Raw genomic sequence first — 14,139 nt, forward strand, 5'->3', positions numbered from 1 at the left:
TATTTCTGATACAAGCCAGGATGCTATTGGCCTTCTTGGCCACCTGGGCACACTGCTGGCTCATATTCAGCCGGCTGTGGACCAATACCCCCAGGTCCTTTTCTGCCAGGCAGCTTTCCAGCCACTCCAGTCGTTCCACCCCAAGTCGTTACTTGATAGGCTGTTACTTGTTGTTGCTGACATATTTACTCCGGATGTTGATTTATGTGTTCCCTCACCTGATCAGGTCCTTGATCCCTTTCTTGCTGTACATCAAACTCCAAGAAATGTTAATGGCTGTTTTCGATTTTTGCTGATTGCTGTGCTGTTTATCACTTTGCTTTGCTTTGCGTGGGAGAGCTATACTAAAAGTACTTGCCTTGAGCCTAATCTGGTATTTCGGCCCTACATTGCTGTTGTCTCAGTACTCCGAGAACCATCTCATGAAGACGATCAGCCATTACATCTTTCCCCTTTTCTCCTCGGAGAGACAACTTGAGGAGGTATACTGTGGGGCTTAGCTGCCTACCGGGGTTAAGCCCCAATCCGTCTAACAGTCTATCCCTCAAATCCATATTTCTCCAATACAGAGGCAAGAATGCTGTGGGAGACCATGTCAAAGGCCTTACAGAAGTCCAGGTAGATGACATCCGTAGCTCTTCCCTTGTCCGCTGATGCAGTCACTCCATCGTAGAAGGCCACTAGATTAGTCAGGCATGATTTGCCCTTGCTGAAGCCATGCTCCCTGACTTCCGTATGGCTTCAGCATAACTTCCAGGAGGATCTGCTCCATGATCTTCCCAGGCACAGAGGTGAGGCTGACAGGTCGGTAGTTCCCAGGGTCCTCCTTTCTACCCTTTTTAAAAATGGGTGCAATGTTTCCCTTTTTCTAGTCACCAGGGACTTCACCTGACTGCCGTGACTTTTCAAATATCATGGAGAGTGGCTTGGCAACTACTTCTGCCAGTTTCCCCAGGACCTTGGGATGCATCTCGTCGGGTCCCATGGACTTCTGTATGTTCAGGTTCCTCAGGTGGTCTCAAACCTGATCTTCTCCTACGATGGGAGGGACTTCATTCCCCCAGTCCCTGTCTTGAGGTCCATCCACTCGAGAGGTGTGGGAAGAGAGATTACCACTGAAAACTGAGGCAAAAAAGTTGTTGAGTACCTCAGCCTTCTCCTCGTCCGTTGTCACCAGTTTGTGAGTTGTGTTCATCAGAGGGGGTACACTTTCTTTGACCTTCCTTTTCTGGCTGACATACCTATAGAACCCCTTTTTATTATTCTTTGCATCCCTTGCCAAGTTCAACTCGAGCCACGCCTTGGCCTTCCTGACCCCATCCCTACACAACCGGGCAGCGTCCCTATACTCTTCCCAGGACACCTGTCCCTGCTTCCACTGCCTGTGCGTTTCCTTCTTGCCCTTTAGTTTGACCAGCAGGTCTTGGCTCATCCATGCCGGTCTCTTGCCTTCCTTTCCTGATTTCTTACACCTAGGGATCGAGAGCTCTTGCGCTTTATGGAAAGCGTCCTTAAAGATCTGCCAGCTCTGTTCTGCTCCCTCATTCCTGAGGGCAGTTTCCCAGGGGGACCTATTGACTAACTCCTTGAACAGCTGGAAATTTGCTTTCCTAAAATTCAGGGTCCTGACTTTACTCTTCGCCTGACCCATATCCCTCAGCACTGCAAACTCCACCAGTGCAGGATCACTGTAGCCCAGGCTGCCTCCAATCTTGACGTCACCGATTAGCTCACTTGGCGCTGGTGACCATCAGGTCCAGTATCGCATCCCCTCTGGTAGGGCTGTCTATTACCTGGCTTAAGAAATTATCCTCAATGCACTCTAGGAGTCTCCTGGATTGCCTGCAGCTCACCGTGCTACTTCTCCAGCAGATGTCGGGGTGGTTGAAGTCCCCCAGCTGGATGAGAGCCTGCAAGCGCGATGCCTCCTGGAGCTGGAGTAAGAAGGCTTCATCAATAGGCTCCCCTTGATCGGGCGGCCTGTAGTAAACACCAACCACAAGGTTCCCTTTGTTGCCTCGGTCTCTAATTCTTACCCATAAGCTTTCAACCTGCTCGTGGCTATTCTTCAGAGACAGCTCTTCACAATCTATCCATTTCTTGACGTAGAGGAAAACCCCTCCGCCCCTCCTTCCCCGCCTGTCCCTTCTGAAAAGCCTGTAGCCATCGATAGCCGCACTCCAGTCATGGGTTTTGTCCCGCCAAGTTTCAGTAATGGCAATTAGGTCATAGCTTTCCAGCAGCACGGTGGCTTCCAGAGGTGGAAAGCTGCTGCATGGAGTCCCACAGAACAAGTCGTAGAAGCCGTCAAAGGAGAAGGCGAGTCGGGTCATTTGGCAGATGTGAAAGCCATCCAACTGGCCCTAGAGATTGCTGAATGAGAAAAGTAGCCAGTACTCTCTCTCTCTACTGACTCATGGATGGTGGCAAATGCCCTATGAGGGTGGCTACAGCAGTGGAAGAAGACCAATTGGCAGCACAGATGTAAACCCATCTGGGCTGCTGCATTGTGGCAGGACATTGCTGCCCAGGTAGAGAACCTTGCTGTAAAGGTACGTCATGTAGATGCTCACATGCCCAAGAACCGTGCTACTGAAGAACATCGAAACAACAAACAGGTAGACAAGGTTGTCAAAATTGAAGTGGCTCAGATGGACCTGGACTGGGAGCATAAGGGTGAACTATTCGTAGCTCAGTGGGCCCATGCAACATCTGGACGTCTAGGAAGAGATGCAATGTACAGAGCCAGGGGTGATCCAGGGATGGGCCTGAACACTGAAGCCATCACACAGGTTTTCTGTGAAAGCAAAACATGCACCATAATCAAGCGAGTAAAGCCTCTCTGGTATAGAGAACGGTGGCTGCAATATCAGTATGGGGAGGTGTCCTGGTTTCAGCTGGGATAGAGTTAATTGCCTTCCTAGTAGCTGGTACAGTGCTATGTTTTGAGTTCAGTATGCGAAGAATGTTGATAACACACTGATGTTTTCAGTTGTTGCTAAGTAATGTTTAGCCTAAAGTCAAGGATTTTTCAGCTTCTCGTGCCCAGCCAGCGAGAAAGCTGGAGGGGCACAAGAAGTTGGCACAGGACACAGCCAGGGCACCTGACCCAAACTGGCCAACAGGGTATTCCATACCATGTGACGTCACATCTAGTATAGAAACTGGGGGGAGTGGGGGCGGGGGATCGCCACTCAGGGACTAGCTGGGTGTCGATCGGCGGGTGGTGAGCAATTGCACTGTGCATCATTTGTGCATTCCAATCCTTTCATTATTGCTGTTGTCATTTTATTAGTGTTATCATTATCATTATTAGTTTCTTCTTTTCTGTTCTATTAAACCGTTCTTATCTCAACCCACGAGTTTTACTTCTTTTCCCGATTTTGTCCCCCATCCCACTGGGTGGTGGGGGAGTGAGTGAGCGGCTGCGTGGTGCTTAGTTGCTGGCTGGGGTTAAAGCACGACAGGAGGCCTGGCAGGTCAATTATATCACACTGCCATGAACCCACCAAGGCAAGCACTGCATGCTTACCATGGTGGAGGTGACCACCGGAGGGTTGGAAACACCCTGTAGCCAATATCACTGCTCAAAACACCATCCTGATCCCTGTAAAGCAAGTTCTGTGGCAGCACAGCACCCCAGAAAGAATCATGTCAGACAACAGGACTCATTTCCAAAGCAACTTCATGAGCATCTGGGCCAAGGAACATGGCATTGATCATAGAATCATAGAATAGTTTGCATTGGAAGGGACCTTTAAAGGTCATCTAGTCCAACCCCCCCTGCAACGAACAGGGACATCTTCAACTAGATCAGGTTGCTCAGAGCCCCGTCCAACCTGACCTTGAACATTTCCAAGGATGGGGCTTCTACAACCTCTCTGGGCAACCTGTTCCGGTGTTTCAGCAAACAGGATTGGGTGTACCACATTCCCTATCATGCACCAGCCTCTGGAAAGACTGAAGGATGCAACGGACTGTTAAAGACTGTAATGAAAGCGATGGGCGCTGGGACATAGAAGGACTGGGATGCAAATTTAGCAGAAGCTGCTTGGCTGTTTAATACCAGAGGATCAGATAACTGACCTGGCCCTGCCCAAACAAAACTCCTATGTGCTGTAGAAGGAGATAAGGTCCCTGTAGTGCGTGTAGGGAACTGGCTGGGAAAGTCATCATGGGCAAATCCATTCGTGGGATTGCTTTCGGTCAAGGACTCGGGTATAATTGGTGGGTAATGCAGGAGGATGGGGAAATCTGTTGTGCACCTCAAGGAGATTTAACCCTAGGGGAAAATAACCCATGATTTGAGTTGTATATTATAGGAAGTACAACAGCAGGAATCACCTGAACCAACAGAGAATGAGCCTTTCAAGAAGCCAAGCAAGTGCAGCAGTGACCCAACCTGAGCTGGCTTTGGCATCCAATAACTCAACACAACGCGCAACCTCTCCTGTCCTGAGTGACCACCATAATGAACGGAGCCCAAGTCATAGACTAAGTGAACTCAATGGACATTTTATGGACATTTTACAGGGGAGGCCCATAGACTAAGGGAATGATATCTGTGTATATATCAAAGGACAGGAAGGGGGAGCGGTGATTAATGAGGATGTATTGGATAGCGTAGGACCCGAGCGTGACGTAAATGGTATGGAATAAAGTGTAGAGGTTGTACGGGGTTTGGCTGGGATGGAGTTAACTTTCTTCATAGCAGCTGGTATGGTGCTGTGTCTTAGATTTGTGGCTAAAACAGTGTTGATAACACACTAGTGTTTTGCCTATTGCTGAGCGGTGCTTGCACAAGTATCAAGGCTTTCTCTTTTTTCCCCACTCTGTTCCCTGCAGTGAGTAGGCCGGGGGTGGGAGGGGACACAACCTGGACAGCTGACCCAGACTGACCAAAGGGATATTCCATGCCATACAACATCATGCTCAGCAATAAAAACTGAGGGAAGGAGGGGTTTGGAAGGTAGTCATTGCTTGGAGACTAGCTGGGCATCAGTCTACTTGTGGGAGGTGGTGAGTGATTGCCTTTGCATCACTTCTTTTGTTTTCTTCGTCTTTCCTTCACTTATTAAACTCTCTTTATCTCAATCCATGAATTTTCTCGCTTTTGCTCTTCCTATTCTTTCCCCCGTCCCAGTGGGCTGGGAGAGTGAGTGAACAGCTGTGTGGTGCTTAGCTGCTGGCCACACTACTTAAAAAATGTTTCTCTGCTAATTGGTTTATAACTGCATCAATCTTTGTAGAAATTAGTTCTTTCAATGCACCACAAGCGACATACACATTTGGACTTTATTTTGGAAACATACAGGACTGAATGAGTTGCATCTTAACTAGCCCTGATTTTTAATTCTTTAAACATTTCTTCTTTAGTTGTCTAAATGAGGTCTAATTTCTGTGATATTGTACGCAACACTTTTTTGAAGTATAAAGCTTAGTGTAGGGAACACCGTTCGGAAGATCTCGCGATGTCACGGAAAGGTAGAAGGCTAGTCGTCGCCTCCCTATGACATATCAGTAATCCCACCTACCGTTGTTAGTATAAAAGGAATTAACTGCGCAATAAAGGACGGAGTTGGCACTCACACCATGTGTGTTATCTGTCTCTTCCCTGGTCCGGGCCGACCAGTGATCTAATCGCGGCACCTTGATATGTAGCACTGCTACATAGTGGTGACCCCGACGTGATCGGCCGCACAGGCGACGATGGAGCTTGCGCAAGCGATTAAGGTATTAAAGGTGTTAGCTGATGAGGCGGGTGCCCGCGGTTCGATTAGGAGGGGCCCCACGGGCGAATGCATCCAATGGATGCTGCGCCGGGGGGACATTGAGTTTCCTAGATGAGTTTTGAGCCCCCCAAATTGGGGAGAGATTCGGGAGTCCTTGCTCCGATCCGAGCGCGGAGCTGCTGAACGATCGCAGAGTTGGGGGAAGGTGGAGCAGGTGGTCGCGGCGGGACGGGAGGCTGAGGCGTGCTGGCTGGCGGCGCGAGCTGCTGCGTCTGCGGGTGCAGCGCCCTCGGGAGCAGCGGGGACAGCGCCCTCGGGGACAGCGGGGACAGCGCCCTCGGGGACAGCGGGTCGGACTCAGACGGAGCGGGCGGCCGTGGAGCGGGGCTCGCAGAGTGGTCCGTCTTTGATCGCGGACATGGGCACGGAGGGTGCGGCGGAGACGGAGGTTTTTCCTGCAGAGGCGGCACCAGCGGGACCTGGTGCGCCCCCCCCCCCCCAGTATCCATGAGAGGAGTTGCGGCGGGTGGTTCGGCAGCTCATGGGGGAGGGACGGTTTGCAACGCCTCAGGCACAGGCACAGGGCATACGCGGGCGTGACTTTACGGCAGTTGCAACAACTGCCTTGGCCGCTCTTGGGCGTGTCGCGGCCATGGATAGAGCGGACCCCCCTTGCGTGAAAGTTCCGCAGGGGATTGCCGAGAGGTTTACTGCCTTTTTAGATCGGCTTCAGCTTGCTGTGCAGGCGGCAAACCTCCCGGAGGCGGCTAAAGAGGCGACTGTGCTTGAATGTGCTAGGGCTCAAGCTAACCCACAGAGCGCAGCGCTTGTCTCTCATTTGCCAGCGGGTTCGTCCCTAGGTAACATGATACGCCAGGTACTGGAGAGAGAGCAACACCGGGAAGCGCGTCCGGTAGTGGCGGCCTTGCAACAAGTTTTGCAGGCGGGTACAGCCTGATACTGCTTTTGAGGAGGCAGTCTGTAAGCAGGCCGCTAACGAGCAGCATTCTGATTCCGATAATAATTCTTTTGTATCAGGCAGGGTGGACTCTGAAAAAGAGCCGCATTTATATCCCTCATTACCTCCACCGCTGCCTGCCGCGGCCTCTGCGCGGCCGGGACCGCTGCCGTGCCGCCGCCGTCCCCCACCCCCCCACCCCAATCGCCTGGTACTCCCTCTCCAGGGTCTGCAGAACTTACAACGGAACCTGGCTTTGCTGCACTGCCTGTATCTCCTTCTCCTGCTACTCCCTCTAACTCTGTGCCTCTGTCTAATCCATGACGCTTCACTTAATAATTTGGGAAAAAATACACATAGTTTGATGCAATGCTGTCGAAGAAAAGCTCTACAGCAAGGAGATACCATGTTTACTTTTCCTGTTGTATGCACACCTGCCTCAAGAAATGCAAGAACCTCAAGAGTAGAGTTCTTAGGATCAGTCATCATGAATCCCTGTGTGATGTTTAATTACACCCATAACACCACTCGAAAGGGTCAGAATGTAAATGCTATTTTGCCTGTATATAGAAATGCTACAGCTTGGTGTAACTATATCTATTCCAGAATATCACACTCTTTTTTCTATTCCAGCTGCTTTACCTATGCGGATGTTTTTAATTTGTGGGAATAGAGCGTGGGAGGGGAATTCCATGGAAACTTAACAGGAGGCCATGTAGCCTCGGACGACTTGCGTTACTAACACCCGATATCAATATGATTCACAGTAAAAGGCTCACGATAACTGACACAGGTTTAACTGGATGGCTAACAAGTTTGAGAATTACGGGATGGTTGAAAGATTTGCTTATGCATGGCTTAGTTATTTTAATTGTAATATTAGCAGTTGTAATGATTGTACTACGTATCATAAAATAGTTGAACGTATGATTGCAAAAGCATTTCATGTAACTTGGCTTGCATAAAAATAATTTAAAAAAAAAAAGAGAGAGAGAGAGAGGAAGAGACAGGAAAAAAAAAATTAAATTAATGAAAACAAACGGCTGGAGAGGGGGAAGAGAGATGCGGTTGCGGAACACACAGACATGGCAGCTGAAGAGTGAGAACATGTAAGACAAGTAACCCTGCAGACACCAAGGTCAGTGCAGAAGGAGGGGGAGGAGATGCTCCAGGCGCCGGAGCAGAGATTCCCCTGCAGCCCGTGGTGAAGACCATGGTGAGAAGGGTCATTCCCCTGCGGTCTATGGAGGTCCACGCTGGAGCAGTGTGCTCCTGAAGGACTGCACGCTGTGGAGGGGACCCATGCTGAAGATCTTCGTGGAGGACTTTCTCCCGTGGGAGAGATCCCACGCTGGAACAGGGGAAGAGTGTGATGAGTGCTGCCACTGAGGAGGATGAAGCGACAGAGATAACATGTGATGAACTGACCGCAAACCTCATTTCCCGTTCCCCTGTCCAGCTGTGGAGGAGAGAGTGATAGGATAGCTATGGTAGGTGACTGGTGTCCAGCCAGGATCAAACCCATCACATAGACAAAATGCATTATAAAACAGAATGAAATTACATTGCAATTGGGAATTTCAAAAACAAGGGCTCTGTGTAACTCCTTTACAAGGGAATGAAAGTGTATGTGATTGGAATTAGGTGAAGGCACATTTGCAAGGTGCATTTGCTACTAATATTGCAGGAGAGATCTAAGACCTTGCACAGATATTACAAGATCAAATGGGAAATATACGAAATTAGCAGAATAAGGTGTTTTTCAAAGAATTGTCTAATAGTGTTAAATGCTTAAATCCAAAAACATGATTTGAAGGTTTAAATTTGCGTATCTGAATTTATATTGCTATTGGAGGGTTATTCATCATTTGTGTGTTTGCAGCAATCAGAATCACCTGAGGAGCAGTATGAGGATTGCGTCAGTTCGAAGCTAGAGTCCTCGCTGCCTTCCTCGTGAATCTGATGTTCCTAAACAAAAAAGGGGGCGATGTGGGAGCAGCTCGGAACACCTGGCATTTGTTTTCAAGAGTGACCGTTAGAACTTGTTGTGCTGCATGTTTGCCAAGCCCTTGAAGAACTAGTTTCACAAGGTCAGGTTGGAGGATGGCCTTGTGTAGGCCTGGGAAGATGTGGCTGAAGACAGTCACGAGTATGTCTATGGAATGTTTTTATCTTTAACTGTTCTGAGGACTGGCAAACATCCCAGCTGGGTCAGATATGCCCTCCTGTGCTAGTAGTATTGGCTGTGAGTCGTTAGTACTTTCTGGATCTTTGTTGAAACATATATAAGTTGGATTCTTTTGTGAAATAAAGGGAATCTTGCACGGGAAAAAAAAAAAAAAAAAAAAAAAGGGAAATTGTGGGAGATTTCATGGAAAATGGGGGGAACATTTCTTTGAGCCTGATTATTTAGAGTTAGCATAAGTAGCCCGCAGTCAACATGAGTGGACCGGAGTACGCTCCCTTTAAGCCACTACAGTATTTGCATGTTACCATAGACACCTATAGTAAATATATTCTCGCTACAGCGCACAGGAAGCAGAATAGCTTGGCGGTTGTACAACACTGGCGTGCTTGCATAGCCCAACTGGAGATTCCACGACAGATCAAGACGGATAATGGTACAGCTTATACTGCGGAAAAGGTGAAACGATTTTGTGCAATCTGGGGTATAGCCCTTGTACATGGCATTCCTTATAACAGCACCGGCCAGGCCATTGTAGAACGAGCACATCGAACCTTAAAGACCCTGCTAGATCGGCTTAGGGAGGGGGACCAGGCGGAGCCCTCCTGCTTACGGGATAATTCACCTGTTCTCTGTACACAGCGTCTCCTGTTAACTGCGTTAACTTCATTAAATCAGACAATTCGGGGGGACCTGGACCAGATGACGGCGCAACGACATTTTACGACTACGGAAGAGAAAGGCCCCTACCCGTTGGTCCGTGTGCGTGATCCCCAGACACGCCAATGGGACGGACCGTTTGAGCTGCATTGCCTCGGGCCGGGGTACGCCTGTGTACAGACGCCTGAAGGGCTACTGAAATGGGTCCCTAGTCGTATGGTTCGTCCTGCCCTAACCTCATAGTGTTTGAGTGTTTTTCTTTACAGATTGCTGTTATCCTTTCCTGGCTTGTGACGTCTTGGGTATCTGCTACAAATTTCTGATGCTGGAGCAATTAATAAACAAGATAACAGAACTGCAGAAGCAAGAAGGCGCTGCAAGACCTTTATAGCAATTAAGAAAACTGTCATTTCGGCTTAGAACATTTAGCTGCGGGATGGGGACTTAGGAGTTGGTTTGTATCTTTGTTAAAAATCGGGGTTTCTTTTATTCTTGTGTATTTTATTAGGTATAATGTTGCTTTTACTGTGTTTAATTAATTGTGTTCATATATCTTGTAGGTCACCTTAGCCAACATAACAGGTCAAGATTCTCTGTGCACTGCAACCACATCACTAAGCCCGTGAACCAATAGACAGGATGGCTATGACTCGTGCGGCACGTCTGGCCAGCGACCGCATGTGCCATAGGCTCCCCATGTTTCAACCGAGGCGAATTTTGGCACCCGCTGGCCACGCGTGCTAAAATCTGTTCCTCTGCAAATGTACAAATACCGGGATTTTCCGAAGAGCATCAGGCTGGTGTACGGCAAGGCCATCGTTGCCTCTGTGGGGACGCTGGCACCTACCGATTGCTGGGCTGAGTTCGCGGATGGTGGTGACTAGATCTGTTAATGCTCTTCTAATAGAAAAAGGGAGGGGGAATTGTTGTGGGAACATATTTAGCTAACGGTCACAAGAGCATTCCAGACGCCTTTAGAAGGCCTTGAACAGAATAAACAAGAAGACAAAAATAAGAAAGATACCAATTAGAAAAACACAGGTGCATATTCCACGATAAAGAGAACTTGGCACAAACAACCTCAATTCGGCAGTTTATCTTGACCAATTAGACTGATATAAGTCTCGTATATTTACTTAGTATGACCAATTATATTTTATGTTTATGCGCGTGTGCAGTGTTGATGCAGCCAATCATTGAGTGCAACTGGACGCGTGGACAGTGCATGAATAGTGTGTGTAACCAATAGGAGCTAGTTGGACATGAGGAGGGGGAGATGTAGGGAACACCGTTCGGAAGATCTCGCGATGTCACGGAAAGGTAGAAGGCTAGTCGTCGCCTCCCTATGACATATCAGTAATCCCACCTACCGTTGTTAGTATAAAAGGAATTAACTGCGCAATAAAGGACGGAGTTGGCACTCACACCATGTGTGTTATCTGTCTCTTCCCTGGTCCAGGCCGACCAGTGATCTAATCGCGGCACCTTGATATGTAGCACTGCTACAGCTTAGTAATTTTATATTACATATTTGAAGGACACTTTTAGCATTCGTAGCAAGAGACCAGAACCATATGGCACTAGGATGATACTCCCATAGTAATAAGACTGTTTTTCCAAAACATTATAGACAGCTTCTTCCTTTATTAACTGGATGACGTCAGGGTTTTCGGCTACTAACCCATTTTGCACACTGTATTAGAAATATTCAGGGAAGTGATCTAAAATGAACCGTTTCAGTGTAAGACTGTTGAGTCTAGAGCACTGTATATATTCTACATGCAGATCAGCAAATGTTTATTAAATGATCTGGATGATGGAGCAAAGTGTACCCTCAGCAAATTTGCAGATGACAGAAAACATTCTTCAGACCGTCCCACCTGGAAAGCAGCTTGGCAGAAAAGGACCTGGGGCTCCTGGTGGACAACAAGTTGAACATGAGCCAGCAATGTGACCTTGCTGCAAAAAAGGCTAACAGTACCCTAGGCTGCATTAGGCAAAGTATTGCCAGCAGGTTGAGGGAGGTGATCCTTCCCCTCTGCTCAGCACTGGTGAGGCCACACTTGGAGTCCTGTGGCCAGTTACTGGGCTCCCCAGTAGAAGAGAAACATAGACATAGTGGAGAGAGTCCAACGAAGGGCCACAAAGATGATGGACTGGAGCATCTCTCTTATGAAGAATGGCTGAGAGAGCTGGGACTGTTTAGCCTGGAGAAGAGAGCCTTGGGGGGGATATCATCAATGTATATAAATGCCTGAAGGGAGGGCATAAAGAAGACAGAGCCAGTCTCTTTTCAGTGGTTCCCAGTGACAGGACAAGAGGCAATGGACACAAACTGAAACACAAGAGGTTCTGCCTGAACATCAGGAAACACTTTTTGACTGTGAGGGTGACCGAGCACTGGCACAGGTTGCCCAGAGACGTTGTAGAGTCTCCCTCCTTGGAGATATTCAAAAGCCATCTGGACATGGTCCTGGGCAGCCTGCTCTAGGTGGCCCTGCTTGAGCAGGGGGGTTGGACCAGATGACCTCCAGAGGTCCCTTCCAACCCACACCATTCTGTGATTCTGTACATGGGCTTGATCTGCAGTCCATCTCAAATGCTTCTGAATCAATTGCACACTCTCCCATGACAGCTCAGGCATTGCAATACCAATAATGGGCATGGGATGGGAATGCATGATCATGCAATTCTCCTTCCAGGGATGATAATTCTTGTCCTTCTGTGGACAACTCCCCATACCTAGAGAGCTAGGAAGAGCTGTTAGCTCTTGATGGTCCTGCTTTGGGTGGGATTTCCAAGGTAATGGCCTCTGGAAACTCCCTTTTGTTCCCAGGAGAAGCAGCCATCTACTATTACCCTGACTCAGCCCAGGATTAACAGCTATCTTTTATTTTCTGCAAGTACTGCACTCCAAGCACAGCTTCTAAGTTTGATAGCATATTTCCATACATTCTGTATGGTACGTCTAAATATTTTGATAGTTTTAATATTTTGTACCAGCCGTGGAAACTGGTTTGCTGCTAGGTGACTGTAAAAGTGAGATTTGGTAAATAATTATTAGAAATCTTATACTAACACTATGATTGAAACAATAGACAAAAGTATAGCCAAGCAAATAACTGGTAGAGGCAGTTACTCATAAGTTTGGCAGTTCTTGGGCTCTTATGACTGGATGTTCCTGTACCCTAGATGAGAACAGTGTTGAAACTGACCACATGTGACTGAAACTGCATTAAGCTTCAAGATCAAAGAACAAGGACAAGAATAAAGACTTCAAGGACAGCCAGCAAGAACTTCAAAAGGGTCGGTGGTCGCAAAAGCAGCCCTTCAACTCAAATGGCTCCTTCATTGCGCATGATCGGATGTAGGCAGTACTAAGATAATCAGTTGCAATCATTTTTATGTATATGTATACTAATCTGATTAATATGCAATTAGCTATTCTATATAACCTGTTAATGCTAAAGCTGTGGTATGCACGCTAGGTGGAACTATCCCCCGTGCATCCAGCGCTGCAGTAAAGAATGCCTGCTTTCTAAAACTCCAAAACGAGTCTTAGAGAGTTTCTTCGACTGGCTTTTCGGTATCAGTTAAGAGCCCCTTTTTGTTAACACATGTAAATCTAAGATGACTCCATAAGAATTATTTTCATATAAATATGGGGTCTACACATAGCAAAACAGAGAGTAGAAGAAAAGAAGGCAGGCAAGCAAGGAAGTCCAAACTTAACACCAGGGACCTTATCTCCCCTCACTGCAAATCTTAAGGAGAGGTATAATTCTCCCCACTTTACTCATACAAGAAGATGAAGCTTTCTCTCTTTCACACACACACACATGCTCTCTCACTCTTTCTTTCTCTTTTCCTAAAGCTTTTAGAGTCTTTTATCTTCAGTTAGTCATCCTTGCTGTAAGTTTCTTTAAATTGTAATTGGATAGTCTTCCAGATTCTGGAGGGTCCTTTTGTCAGAGGAATTTCTGGGGATATAGCCCCTATTTGATGAAATTGAGAGTTGCTAAATTAACAAAGGTCTGACTAAAGATACAATTCCTTGCTTGTAGTAGAAATCCTGTTTTACCAGCAACTGTTTTTAAGGAACCCTAAAACAAAATACTTACGCTTGCACATTCATGTTCCAATGTTCCTGTATTTTATTTTCTGTCAAATTAGACTCTGAATTTATGAATATCGTGATCTGTGTGTGTGTGTTGCATGGACAATTTGGATCTTAGCCTGCACGTTTGATGTTGGAAGGACAATCTGTTATTGGAACCATAGGAACAAGAATGGAAGGTCCCTACATTGAATCCATTGAAGCAAGGAGGTGAAACAAGGGGGTTCTGTCAACGCTATTGCCTTACTTCTGATGTATATCACAAGTGCCCAGTTCTGGAGTAGTGTCAAGAAAACAGTGTGTCCTTAGCTAACTTAGCTTGATTTTAATATTAAAAATGACACCCACTTGTGCATAATGAGTATGTAAATGTAAGACCACCTTAATATAATAAGTTAGGTCATTATTTAGACATGTGTAGAAGTACTTTTGTTATATAAATTGTTTGTAACCAATCATGTATTTTGTTACCACTTTTTCCTTGATT

At 47.1% G+C, this 14,139-nt stretch overlaps 1 protein-coding gene across 1 annotated transcript in view; it reads right to left on the reverse strand.

Annotated features, from left to right (window-relative positions):
• The window catches only part of LOC121232953 (creatine kinase S-type, mitochondrial), a 52,792-nt gene that overhangs the window by 24,359 nt on the left and 14,294 nt on the right, over positions 1-14,139 (reverse strand). The window lies entirely within an intron of this gene.

This window comes from Aquila chrysaetos, assembly GCF_900496995.4.
Source record: "Aquila chrysaetos chrysaetos chromosome W unlocalized genomic scaffold, bAquChr1.4 W_unloc_2, whole genome shotgun sequence".
Lineage (NCBI taxonomy): Eukaryota > Metazoa > Chordata > Aves > Accipitriformes > Accipitridae > Aquila > Aquila chrysaetos.